This window comes from Somniosus microcephalus, chromosome 5 (genome assembly GCF_052327205.1).
Source record: "Somniosus microcephalus isolate GS21.2 chromosome 5, FLI_Smic_1.0, whole genome shotgun sequence".
Lineage (NCBI taxonomy): Eukaryota > Metazoa > Chordata > Chondrichthyes > Squaliformes > Somniosidae > Somniosus > Somniosus microcephalus.
This window is the reverse complement of record NC_140991.1, coordinates 255,320,405-255,334,047: the sequence shown is the minus strand read 5'-3', so window position 1 is coordinate 255,334,047 and position 13,643 is coordinate 255,320,405.

The following is a 13,643-nucleotide window of genomic DNA, read 5'->3' as shown; positions in this document are numbered from 1 at the left end:
GCTGTGCAACTGAGACATGCCCCTTGTGTATTGATTTGTATGTGGGTTCAATGATGACACATTCATGAAAGAGATGTCTTTTTATCTAAAGTATGTTCAACTCAGTTAATAGCATTACAGGAGGCACCATCTTAGAGATCCATCTAAAACTAAACTAAAACTAAACTAAACTGCCTCTCTCACATGCCCTCTGCTGGTCAGGCATAAATAATCAAGCAGGCAAATATGCTGGTAAGGCATCATAATCAAACAGGCAAATACCATCACTATTTGCTGATATCATTACATCTCCCTTTCTTAAAACAAAAGTATTTTACTTTTACCTAACTACATGTTTTCTTTGTATTACTCTGCATTTTAACTGTAACACTTAATGAACTTACATTATCATTATCATTGTCAAGGTTTGTTCACATGAAATATGTAAATACCTAGAACTTGAAGAAAGAATAAGATAACATTACTTCCTTCTATAACAAGAGTCCTTAAACTTGCTCAATGAGTCTCTCAGGAGGCTTCACGTGTCTTGAGGATTTTCTGATTGATTGTCCTTGAATCTGAGTTGTTGCCTCAGATGATTGGTTCTCAGCTGTGTGATCAGGTTGTTCAACAGTATCAGTCTTTTGACCTGCTGTGGCTGGTCCCATGAGAAGATCCCGACGATTTCTTCACAGAACAGCACCCTCATCTGTCTGAATGGTGTACGATCTTGGTTGTACTTCACTCAGGACAGTTCCCTTCTGAGTCCATATGTTTGTTTTGTCTTTGAACCTTACTTGGTCACCAGTGTGGAGTTCAGGTAGGTTTTGTGTTCCTCTGTCATAGTAGTACTTTTGCTTTTCTTTCTGTTGTTCTTTGAACTTCCTCACTTTCTCCCCCTCTTTTGTTTTCAGGAGGTTCTCCGGGATGGGTAGGTTTGACCTTAGCAGACGTCCCATAAGGAGTTGCGCTGGTGACATACTACACTCGAGCGGCATTGTGCGGTATACAAGCATGCTCTGGTAGAAGTCAGTTCCACTGTCTTTTGCCTTGTACATCAGTCTTTTCACTGTCTGGACCGATTTTTCCACGAGCCCATTGGACTGTGGAAAGTGAGGACTTGACGTTGTGTGGACAAAGTCCCACTCTTTGGTAAAGTGTCGGAAACTTGCATTGTAAAACTGGGGTCCGTTGTCTGTGAAGACCTCGCTTGCCACGCCATGTCTGGAGAATATGGCTTTCATACATGTTATCACAGCATCTGCAGTGGTGGTGTACAGTCTACAAACCTCTGGATACAGGGAGTAATAGTCTGTGACTACAAGATAGACCTTCCCTTGACATACAAATAGGTCAGCGCCTACCTTCTGGTAAGGTCTGTCTGGCGCTGGGTGTGGCTTTAGTGGTTCTACCGGATTGCTTGCTCGATATTTCAGGCATATTGTGCAGTTTGACACCTCATTTGTCACATCTTGGTTGATTCGTGGCCAGTACATCACCTCTCGTGCTCTTTTCTTACACTTTTCGATTCCCAGATGTCCTCCATGGATCCTTTTTAGCATCTCTTTTCTCAGACTCTTTGGGATAACTATTTTACTTCCTTTGTAGATGATGTCTTCGACCACTGATAGTTCCGCCCTGCAGTTCCAGTACTCTGCCATGTCAGGTGAGCAGTCTTGCTTCATGTTGGGCCATCCATCCAAGATGCTTTTCCTCAGTCGTCTCATTGTTTCATCTTTGTTTGTCTCAGTCTTTATGAGCTCCATTTTTGCATCTGCTATGGGCAGTGCAGTTGTGATCATGTCCACGTAGGCGTTAACTTTTTCATCCATTTTGGTGTTTGCGGGCTCACTTGGGTCAACAGCTCTGGACAACGTGTCTGCTGTATACATCAGCTTACCCGGTGTGTACGCAACATTCAGTGTATAGCGTTGCAGCCTGATCATCATTCTTTGTATTCTAAGCGGACAGCTATTTAGTGGCTTTTGGAACAATGCAATCAAGGGCTTATGGTCAGTCTCTACACTGATTGCTTGTCCTGCCACAAACTGGTGAAATCTCTCACAGGCGTATGTGATGCTGAGCAGCTCCTTTTCTATTTGAGCATATCACATCTCCGCGTCTGTCATTGAGCGCGATGCATATGCAATAGGTTGCCAGTAGTCATATTTTTGCAGAACAACGGCACCGAGCCCACTCTGTGATGCATCTGATGATATCTTGATGGGTCTCGCTGGGTCATAAAACCTCAGAACTGGTTCCTCTGTGAGCAGTTTCTTTAGATCGCTCCATGACTTCTCATGCTCATGATTCCATTCCCATTCTATGTTCTTTTCAGTTAGTCTTCTCAGTGGCGCCATCTTTTCTGAGAGGTTGGATATGAATTTACCCATGTAGTTGATCATTCCATTAAACCTCTGCACGTCCTTTTTGCATTGTGGCTTTGGCATATTCTCAATGGCGGACACCTTTCTGGGATCTGGTCTGATGCCCTCACCGCTAAGGATATCTCCCACGAATGTCAGTTCTGTCACCCTGAGCTGGCATTTCTCTCTATTCAGCTTCAGGTTTGTTTTCCTTGTTGCTTCCAGCACTTTTTTCAGTCTCTCGTCATGCTCAGTTCTCGTGGTTCCCCATACTATGCTGTCATCCATTGATGTATCAACTCCCTCCAGGTGCTCATAGATCATATGGATAGTTTTGTGATACACTTCAGGAGCTGAGGCAATGCCAAATGGTAACCTTAGGAATCTGTATCTGCCAAATGGACTGTTGAACGTGCACAGTCTTGAACTTGCCTCGTCCAATTTCATCTGCCAAATTCCTGATGATGCATCTAACTTGCTGAAATACTTTGCATTTGCAAACTGTGACATGATTTCCTCACGTGTAGGAAGCTTGAAGTGCTCTCTCTTTATTGCTCTGTTTAGATCTCTTGGATCCAGGCAAATTCTGAGCTTTCCATTCTTTTTGTCCACAACGACGAGGGAACTCACCCACTCAGTTGGCTCATCTATCTTCTGAATCATGTTCAGGCTTTCCATCCTGTCCAACTCTGCCTTCAGTTGCTTTTGAAGAGCAAACGGAACTTTTCTGCATGGATGTATGACCGTTGGCATACTTTTATCTACTCTGATCGTGTGTTCTCCTGGAAGGCAGCCTAGACCCTGAAATAGGTCGTTGTACTCTTTCATGAGTTCATCATAGACTGTCTCTCCTTCGCTTTCCACAACGAGGACTCTCTTTACCAGGTTCAGTCTCTCACAGGCTTTTAAACCTAGTATGGCTTGCACATCCTTTGGTACCACGATTAATGCTAGCGTGTGCTCTCTGTCCTTGTGTGTCACTTTGACAATGCATCTTCCTTTCACTGGTATATCAGTACCTGAGTATCCTGTCACTTTCACTTTTATTCCATGTATCTTTGGTCTGGGTCTAATTTTCTTAAAATCAGTCTCTGATATCACATTAACTTGTGCTCCAGTATCCAATTTAAATGGAATATGTATGTCATTCACTTTTAGTGTCAACAACCAGTCTCTTTTTTCTTTTTTGTTTTCAGACACCATGTCCACATAGAACTCCTCTATCTCGCTTTCATCTACTGCATGAACCTTGCTTTGTTGCGCTTGGTTCTTACAGCAACGGGCATAATGGTTGTTTTTGTTGCAACTATTGCATGTTTTACCATATGCTGGACACTTTCTTGGTGGATGCTGTGTACCGCATCGACTACATGACTTTCTATTGCCCCTTTCATTTTTGTTCGCTGGCCACGCCTCTTTTTTCACATTGGCGCTCTTTTTGTTAAACGGTTTGTGTCCGTTCATTCTCACTGCATCCACGTTGCAGCTATTGTCCCTGAACAGCTCCTTTGCCTGCAACTTCACAGTCTCTGTAGCCCTACACAATGCTATGGCTTTTCCCAGGTCTAGATCTTGCTCTCTTAGCAGTCTTTCCCTTAGACCATTATCTGGAATACCACACACCAGTCTGTCTTTTATCAGCGAGTCTGTCAGTCCCCCAAATTCACACATTTTGCTTCTGTTTCTCAGTTCAGTCACATACTGATCAATAGTCTCTCCCGTTTTCTGTACACATGTGAAAAATCTATGCCTCTCAAACGTCACGTTACGTTTAGGTATGCAGTAGGCCTCAAACTGTTCCATTATTTTATCCAGCTTCATTTTGTCTCCATCAGCAGCGAATGTGAAGTTATTATACACTTCAAGCGCTTCGTCACCCACGACATGTAAGAACACTGACGCTTTCATTTTATCACTTTTCTCGTCAGCTCCGATTGCCGCTAAATACAACTCCAAACGTTGTTTGAACCTCCTCCAATTTTCAGCCACATTACCTGTCAACTGAAGCTTCGCCGGTGGGTGTAATCCTACCATTTTTTCACTTCGTTAGCTATTCTCCAATGGTAAGTAACGATGTTCTCTTTTGGCTTGCTAATATGTGGAGAGCTGATTTAACTTCAGATTTTTCCTCTTCATCTCTTTCAATCACTTCTTCTGACACCATGTATCGATTTGTATGTGGGTTCAATGACGACACATTCATGAAAGAGATGTCTTTTTATCTAAAGTATGTTCAACTCAGTTAACAGCATTACAGGAGACACCATCTTAGAGATCCATCTAAAACTAAACTAAAACTAAACTAAACTGCCTCTCTCACATGCCCTCTGCTGGTCAGGCATAAATAATCAAGCAGGCAAATATGCTGGTAAGGCATCATAATCAAACAGGCAAATACCATCACTATTTGCTGATATCATTACACCTTGAGGTCTCAGTTTAATAGGACACGCCCCCAATGTTTCTCACAAGCTGCAAAGCATTTTTACATGCAGAGCAGCATTTCAAATAAGATTTTGGTATATTTATGAAGCTTTTGGTAACTTTTATAAACTTTTTAAAACGTTTACATTATTTTGAAGAATCTGAAGTAGTTTTAAACAGAATTAAAGCAATTTAAAGACTTTTAAAAGCCCTGAAAGAATTTTTTTCATTCCATTTATTTATTTAGCAACGTCGTCGTCATACGTGTCTTCACACTGTTCCCTTTGGGGAACTGTATGAAGTGGTGGAAGGATTTATGGCCGTGATTAACGCTCCTTCCGTGACCGTAACCATTTTTGTACCAACCATTAGGGTGGTTAGTCCTATGGCGGGAGGGTTTTACGGACTCCCACAAGCTATATGAGGAGGGGGGGCCACCCACACCCACGGATGCAAATATCCCACTGGATGTCAACCCAGAATTTAGAGCCGGAGCTCCAACTCCACTTGCCGGGACTGTCTGGAGCGGGGTTCGAAACCCTACCCCGTCTGGCCCAGCGGCAGGGATCCTATTGGTAATGAGAAGTCCAAGGCGCCGCAAAAAGGACAGATGATAGCTTGGTCTTTCAAGTGGCAGCATAGGGCTCCAGTCACGGGGAGGGAAAAGGCGCAGGAAACGTATGGGTGTCACCTTTTGCACGGAGTGGGCCTTTTGCGTAGCAGTAAGCAACCCCGCCGCTGGGTCAGAAGGAGTAGGGTTTCGAACCCCGCTCCAGACAGTCCCGGCAAGTGGAGTCGGAGCTCCAACTATAAATTCTGGGGGGACATCCAGCAGGATACTTGCGTCCGCGGGTGTGGGTGGCCCCCCCCCCTCAGATGGGTTGTGGGAGCCCGTAAAACCCTCACGCCATAGGACTAACCACTCTAATGGCTGGTATGAAGATGGTTGTGGTCACGGAAGGAGCGTTAACGTGGCCAGAAATCCTTCCACCACTTCATACAGTTCCCGAAAGGGAACAGTGTGAGGATACGTACGACGATGACCTCTTGCGCAATGCACCTCCTTGGACCCTCAGTCGCCGATGCGAGGGGGCAAATCGTGCAATTGTTAAATTTTTCATTTTATTGACATGTAAAATGTTGGCCCAGTAATTCCGTTCCAAACGCGTGAGTGCGGTCGGGGTACTCACGCGTCTGGCCGGAGGAAATGCCGGTTTTCAGCATGCACAGTGCATGCGGGGAAAACCGGCATTTCCTGTCCTCTGAACGAAGGGGTTCAGAGGCAGAACACGTGCGACTGCACAGGCAGCGCGTGCGCAGTAAAATTCGCCGGTTTCATTCATGCTTTCAGTGAGGTTAAGTCCTTACAACTTACACATGAAAAAAGCATGAGCACAGTTGCTCCAGAGGCTGCGGAGGAAGATATATTTTATCGTGGAGCTTCTGAAAGGCAATATTTCTGTTTGGGAAAGGGAGGAAAGTTATTTTAAGAAATGCTGAGGTAAGTTTTAAAGTTTATTTTTGTTTTTTAAAACGGGTTTTCAGTACTGTAGGTAGAAGGAGCAATTGTGGCTATGTGAATTGAATTTGCTGTGTTTATTAAATGTGAAAATGACTCCAACATTTTTAAGAAAGAAACTTCATCAGTAATATATTCTTTTAAGTAATTATGTATGTATGTCTGTATATATTCCTTTGCGTATATGTATGTATGAATATATTCCTTTACTTATGTGTATGAATGTATGTATTTCATTATGATTTTCAGAGAAAGTAACTTATTGGAAAATCATAATTAAATACATACATTCATACACATAAGTAAAGGAATATATACATACATACATATACGTAAAGGAATATATACGGACATACATACATAATTACTTAAAAGAATATATTACTGATGAAAAGTTTATTTCTTAAAAATGTTGGAAATGTTACATTACTCATTTTAGAACAGTCATTTTCACATTTAATAAACACAGCAAATTCAATTCACACAGCCACAATTGCTCCTTCTACCTACAGCACTGAAAACTCGTTTTAAAAAAAAAATTAAACTTTGAAACTTACCTCAGCATTTCTTAAAATAACTTTCCTCCCTTTCCCAAACAAAAATATTGCCTTTCAGAAGCTCCACGATAAAATATATCTTCCTCCGCAGCTTCTGGAGCAACTTTACACATGCTTTTTACATGTGTAAGTTGTAAGGACTTAACCTCACTGAATCCATGAATGAAATTGACAAAGTTCACTGCGCACAGCGCTGTGCCTCTGAACCCCTTCGTTCAGAGGACAGGAAATGCCGGTTTTCCCCGCATGCGCTGTGCATGCTGAAAACCGGCATTTCCTCCGGCCAGACGCGTGAGTACCCTGACCGTACTCACGCGTTTGGAACGGAATTACTGGGCCAACAAGTAAGGAGGAATGAGCTCTACAACTCCTGCAGGGAGAAAGGTGGAGGAGCTCACTGGGATTTGTGTATCTATTATCTATATATATTATTTATATCTTCTATATATATATAAAATAAAAGGATATGTCTGTCTGTCTGTCTGTCTCTCTGTCCGGCTATACAATCAAAAGTTATAGAGCATACCTACACATGTTATATCAAAAGAAAGCTTTTTTTCTCGGACAAAAATTGTGCCGACGGTATCCAAAAAACGTTCAAAATTCCTCTCATTATCCGCTCATTTGCATCGAGTGGGGGCGGGTTCATTGTGTGTGTGGGCGGGCGATCCTACAGTTGAGTGACGTGATGATTGACCAATCCTACAGTTCAGTGACCTGACGGTTGACCAATCGGTGCGTGTGTGGGCGGGCCTTACCATTCTGAACCGAGGTGAGTGGCCGCCATCTTCATGTAAGGGGATTCAATTGTAAGGGGAATAGATAGGCGTTTCTGCGGCCGCAAACGAGACTCCAGGATGGTGTGTTGCCTCCCTGGTGCAAGGGTTAAGGATGTCTCCGAGCGACTCCAGAACATCTTGGAAGGGGAGGGTGAACAGCCAGTTGTCATGGTGCATATAGGCACCAACGATATAGGTAAAAAGCAGGATGAGGTCCTAAAAGCGGAGTATAGGGAGTTAGGAGATAAATTAAAAAACAGGACCTCAAAGGTAGTAATCTCAGGATTGCTACCAGTGCCACGTGCTAGTCAGAGTAGAAATAGAAGGATACTTCAGATGAATACGTGGCTAGAGGAATGGTACCAGGGGGAGGGATTCAAGTTCCTGGGACATTGGAACCGGTTCTGGGGGAGGTGGGACCAGTTCAAACCGGACGGTTTGCACCTGGGCAGGGCTGGAACCAATGTCCTAGGGGGAGTGTTTGCTAGTGCTGTGGGGGAGGGTTTAAACTAAAATGGCAGGGGGTTGGGAACCTGAGCAGGGAGACAGAGGAAAGGGAAACAAGGATAAAAGCAAAAGATAGGAAGGAGAAAAACAAAAGTGACAGTCAGAGAAATCAACGGTTTAAATCAAACATGGCCACAGTAAATAATAATTCTAATAGGTCTAAGAGCGTTAAAAAAACAAGCCTGAAGGCTTTGTGTCTTAATGCGAGGAGCATTTGTAATAAGGTTGATGAATTGGCTGCGCAGATAGAAGTAAACACATACGATTTGGTTGGGATTACGGAAACGTGGCTCAAGGAAGGCCAGGACTGGGAACTCAACATCCAGGGGTTTCCGATATTCAGGAAAGATAGGCAAAAAGGAAAGGGAGGTGGGGTAGCATTACTGGTTAAAGAAGGGATTAACACAATTGTAATGAAGGATATTAGCTCTGATGATGTGGAATCTGTATGGGTAGAAGTGAGAAATACTAAGGGGAAAAAAACGCTAGTGGGAGTGGTTTATAGACCTCCAATCAGTAAGGCGGAGGTTGGGGATGGCATTAAAAGAGAAATTAAAGAAGCGTGCAATAAGGGCACAGCAGTCATCATGGGTGGCATTAATCTACATATAGATTGGGCCAACCAAATGAGTAACAATACTGTGGAGGAGGAATTCCTGGAGTGTTTACGGGATGGTTTCCTGGACCAATATGTCGAGGAACCAACCAGAGATCAGGCCACCTTAGACTGGGTATTATGTAACGAGAAAGGATTAATTAGCAATCTTGTTGTAAGAGGCCCCTTGGGTCGGAGCGATCATAATATGATCAAATTCTTCATTAAGATGGAGAATGAAGTAGTTGATTCGGAGGCTAGGGTCCTCAATTTAAATAAAGGAAACTATGATGGTCTGAGGAGCAAGTTGGGTAGGCTTGATTGGGGAATGGCACTCAAAGGGTTGACGGTGGATAGGCAATGGCAAACATTCAAAGACCGAATGGATGAACTACAGAATTTGTTCATCCCAGTTTGGCATAAAAATAAAACAAAAAAGGTGACCCAACCGTGGCTAACAAGGGAAATTAGGGATAGCATAAGGTCCAAGGAGCGGGCATATAAATTGGCCAGAAAAAGCAATAATCCTGAGGATTGGGAGCAGTTTAGGATTCAACAAAGGAGGACAAAGGGATTAATTAAGAAAGGGAAAATAGAATATGAGAGTAAGCTTGCAGAGAACATAAAAACTGACTGTAAAAGCTTTTATAGATATGTGAAGAGAAAAAGATTGGTGAAGTCAAGCGTAGGTCCCTTGCAGTCAGAATCGGGGGAATTTATAATGGGAAACAAAGAAATGGCAGTCCAACTAAATACATATTTTGGTTCTGCCTTCACAAAGGAGGACACAAATAACCTCCCAGAGATGCCGGGGAACATAGGGTCTGATGAAAGGGTGGAACTGAAAGAAATCAGTATTTGTAGGGAAATGGTGTTAGGAAAATTGATGGGACTGAAGGCCGATAAATCCCCAGGGCCTGATAATCTACATCCCAGGGTACTTAAGGAAGTGGCCCTAGAAATAGTAGATGCATTGCTGGCCATCTTCCAGAACTCAATAGACTCTGGAACGGTACCCATGGATTGGCGGGTACCTAATGTTACCCCACTATTCAAAAAAGGTGGTAGAGAAAAGGCGGGGAATTATAGACCGGTAAGCTTGACATCGGTAGTGGGGAAAATGCTAGAGTCCATTATAAAAGATGTAATAGCAGAGCACTTGGAAAGCAGTGACTGGATCGGAAAAAGTCAACATGGATTTACAAAAGGTAAATCATGCTTGACTAATCTACTGGAATTTTTTGAGGATGTAACTGGTAAAATAGATAAGGGAGAACCAGTGGATGTGGTGTATTTGGACTTTCAGAAGGCTTTCGATAAGGTCCCGCATAAGAGATTAGCGTGCAAAATTAAGGCACATGGGATTGGGGGCAAGGTATTGACTTGGATAGAGAACTGGTTGGCGGACAGAAAGCAAAGAGTTGGAATAAACGGGTCGTTTTCCGAGTGGCAGGCAGTGACTAGTGGGGTACCGCAAGGATCGGTCCTAGGGCCCCAGCTGTTCACAATATATATTAATGATCTGGACGAGGGAATTGGATGTAATATCTCCAAATTTGCAGACGACACAAAGCTGGGGGGAGGGTATGCTGTGAGGAGGATGTCGTGAAACTCCAGCACGATTTGGACAGGTTGGGTGATTGGGCAGAAACATGGCAAATGCACTATAATGTGGATAAATGTGAGGTTATCCACTTTGGCGGCAAAAACAGGAAAGCAGATTATTATTTGAATGGTAATAGATTGGGAGAAGGGGAAGTGCAAAGAGACCTGGGTGTTCTTGTACACCAGTCGCTGAAGGTAACCATGCAGGTGCAGCAGGCGGTTAATAAGGCAAATGGTATGTTGGCCTTCGTAGCAAGAGGGTTCGAGTACAAGAACAGTACAAGAACAAGGATGTCTTGCTACAGTTGTACAGGGCCTTGGTGAGACCACACCTTGAGTATTGTGTGCAGTTTTGGTCGCCTTACCTGAGGAAGGACGTTCTTGCCATGGAAGGAGTGCAGCGAAGATTCACCAGGCTGATACCTGGGATGGCAGGAATGACGTATGAGGAGAGATTGTGTCGATTGGGCTTATACTCACTGGAGTTTAGAAGATTGAGAGGGGATCTCATCGAAACCTATAAAATTCTGTCAGGCCTGGACAGACTAGATGCAGGAAGGATGTTTCTGATGGCCGGGGAGTCCAGAACCAGGGGTCATAGTCTAAGGATAAGGGGTAAGCCATTTAGGACTGAAATGAGGAGGAATTTCTTCACCCAGAGAGTAGTGAACCTGTGGAATTCTCTGCCACAGAGGGCGGTGGAGGCCAGTTCATTAAGTATATTCAAGAAAGAGTTGGATATATTTCTTTAGGCTAAAGGGATCAAGGGATATGGGGAGAAGGCAGGGACCGGGTACTGAATTTGGATGATCAGCCATGATCTCATTGAATGGCGGAGCAGGCTCGAAGGGCCGAATGGCCTACTCCTGCTCCTATCTTCTATGTATCTATGTATCTTGATTCCAAACTGTTCATTTCTTTTCCCCACTTTCTGCGTGTTTCTTTTCAAATCTACATTTCCAGCAAAAAAAAAGTTGCTTTTAAAACACAAATTGTTTTTTAAAAAAGTTAATTAATTTGTAAATCTTTTCTCTAACATCTAGAATTTTCCTACCTTTCACCGTTTTTCCAGGCCTGTAAGCCTGGGCCTCTGTTGCCCAGCCATGCCCGAGCTAGGCACCTCCCGTTGCACTCAACAAGCGGCTCGCGATCGCCGCCATCTTTGTGAAGGCTGGAGGGGGCGGGCCTGAGCCGAGCGTCGCCACCGCCGCCATCTTAGTAAAGGCGGGTGGGGCAGGAGTCAGCGCGCGCGACTTGAGTCCGGCCGGGCCTCACGCGGTAGGTTGCGCGGCGGCGTCTCTCTCTCTGCTCTTGAAGCCGGCTCGGACGGGGGGTGGGGCTCGGGAGATCGGGGTTCGGCAGATCGGGGCTCGGGGTGGGGCGGGGCTCGGGAGATCAGGCCTCGGGAGATCGAGGGGGGCGAGCCTCGGGAGAACGGGGGGGGCGGGGCTCGGGAGATCGGGGGGCGGGGAGGGCGGGGGGTGGGGCTCAGGAGATCGGGCCTTGGGAGATCGGGGCTCGGGAGGGCGGGGGGCGGGGCTCGGGAGATTGGAGGCAGGAGACTCGGAGAGATCGGGCCCTCGGGAGTTCGGGCCTCGTTCGGCCTCGGAGATCGGGGCTCGGGAGATCGGGGCAGGGCTCGGGAGATCGGGACTCGGCAGATCGGGCGGCGGGCTCAGGAGATCGGCGGGCGGGGCTCAGGGAGGCGGGGGGCGGGGCTCTGGCTGACGGGGCGCTCCCCTCCCCCCCTCTCCCCCCTCACCTTTCTTCCCCCCTCCCCCCTTCTTCCCCCCTCCCCCTTCTTCCCCCCCTCCCCCTTCTTCCCCCCTCCCCCATCCCCCTTCTTCCCCCCTCCCCCTTTCCTCCCTCCCCCTCCCCTCTCCCCCTTCCTCCCCCCCTTTCCTCCCCCCTCCCCTCCCCTCCCCCTTTCCTCCCCCTCCCCCTTTGCTCCCCCCTCCCCTCCCCCTTTCCTCCCCCTCCTCCTTTCCTCCCCCCTCCTCCTTTCCTCCCCCGCCTCCCCCTTCTCCCCAGTCGCTCTCTCATCTTCCCGCTCGGCATTTCAGTGCGTGGGGCGGCACGGAGCTCAGCGGAGCCATCGCCGGCAGTGGGCAGAGGGTATGCTGGCTCCCCCACGCCCTTTCTCCCCCCCTCCTTCCCCCAACTCCTCCACCCCTCCCCTCTCCCCACCCCTCCCCTCTCCCCCACCCCTCCCCTCTCCCCCTCCTCCCTCCCTCTCCCCTCCCCCCCCGATCCCCCTCCCCTTCCCCCATCCCCTCCCCCTCCCCTGCCCCCCCAGTCGCGCTCTCTCTCCCCCCTTCCCCCCTTCCCTTTCCCCTCCTTCCCCCCTCCCGCTTCCCCCTTCCCCTCCTTCCCCCCTCCTCCTCCCCCCTCCTTCCCCCACTCCCTCCCCCCTTCCCAGTCGCTCTCTCTCTTCCCCCCCAGTCGCTCTCTCTCTTCCCCTACAGTCGCTCTCTCTCTTCCCCCCAGTCGCTCTCTCTCTTCCCCCCAGTCGCTCTCTCTCTTCCCCCCCAGTCGCTCTCTCTCTTCCCCCCAGTCGCTCTCTCTCTTCCCCCCCAGTCGCTCTCTCTCTTCCCCCCAGTCGCTCTCTCTCTTTCCCCCAGTTGCTCGCTCTGTCTCTCTTCCCCCCAGTCGCTCGCGCTCTCTCTCTCTTCCCCCCCAGTCGCTCGCTCTCACTCTCTCTCCCCCCCAGTCGCTCGCTCTCTCTCCCCCCCAGTCACTCGCTCTCTCTCGCTTCCCTCCAGTCGCTCGCTCTCTCTCTCTCTCTTCACCCCAGTCGCTCTCTCTCTCTCTTCCAACAACAACATTCCCTCAAAAATCCCCTCGGCACCGCCGGGCACTTCAGATAGTATATTTTATATATATAAAGCGGTCGTTCTGTCTGTCTGTCATTCCGTCTGTCTGACTGTCTCTTTTGTATAAACTCGAAAGTTATAGAGGGTACCTACACGTGTGTTACATCGAAAGAAAGCTTACGATTCCAGAACCGTCATAAGGGTATTTACGTTTCGGCGAGACAAAAATTGCGCCCGCGGTATCCAAAAAACGTTCAACATGCCGCTCATTATCCGCTCATTAGCATCGAGTGACGTCGAGGTCGACCAATCGTACGGTCGACCAATCGCTGCGTGGCGGGGGGTGGGTTCCTGCTGCGTGCGGGCGGGCCCTCCAAGAGTCGAGTGACGGGACGATTGACCAATCCTACGCTTCGGTGACCTGACAGTCCACCAATCGGTGTGTGTGTGGGCGGGCCTTATCGTTCTGAACCGAGGTGAGTCTCCGCCATCTTGATTC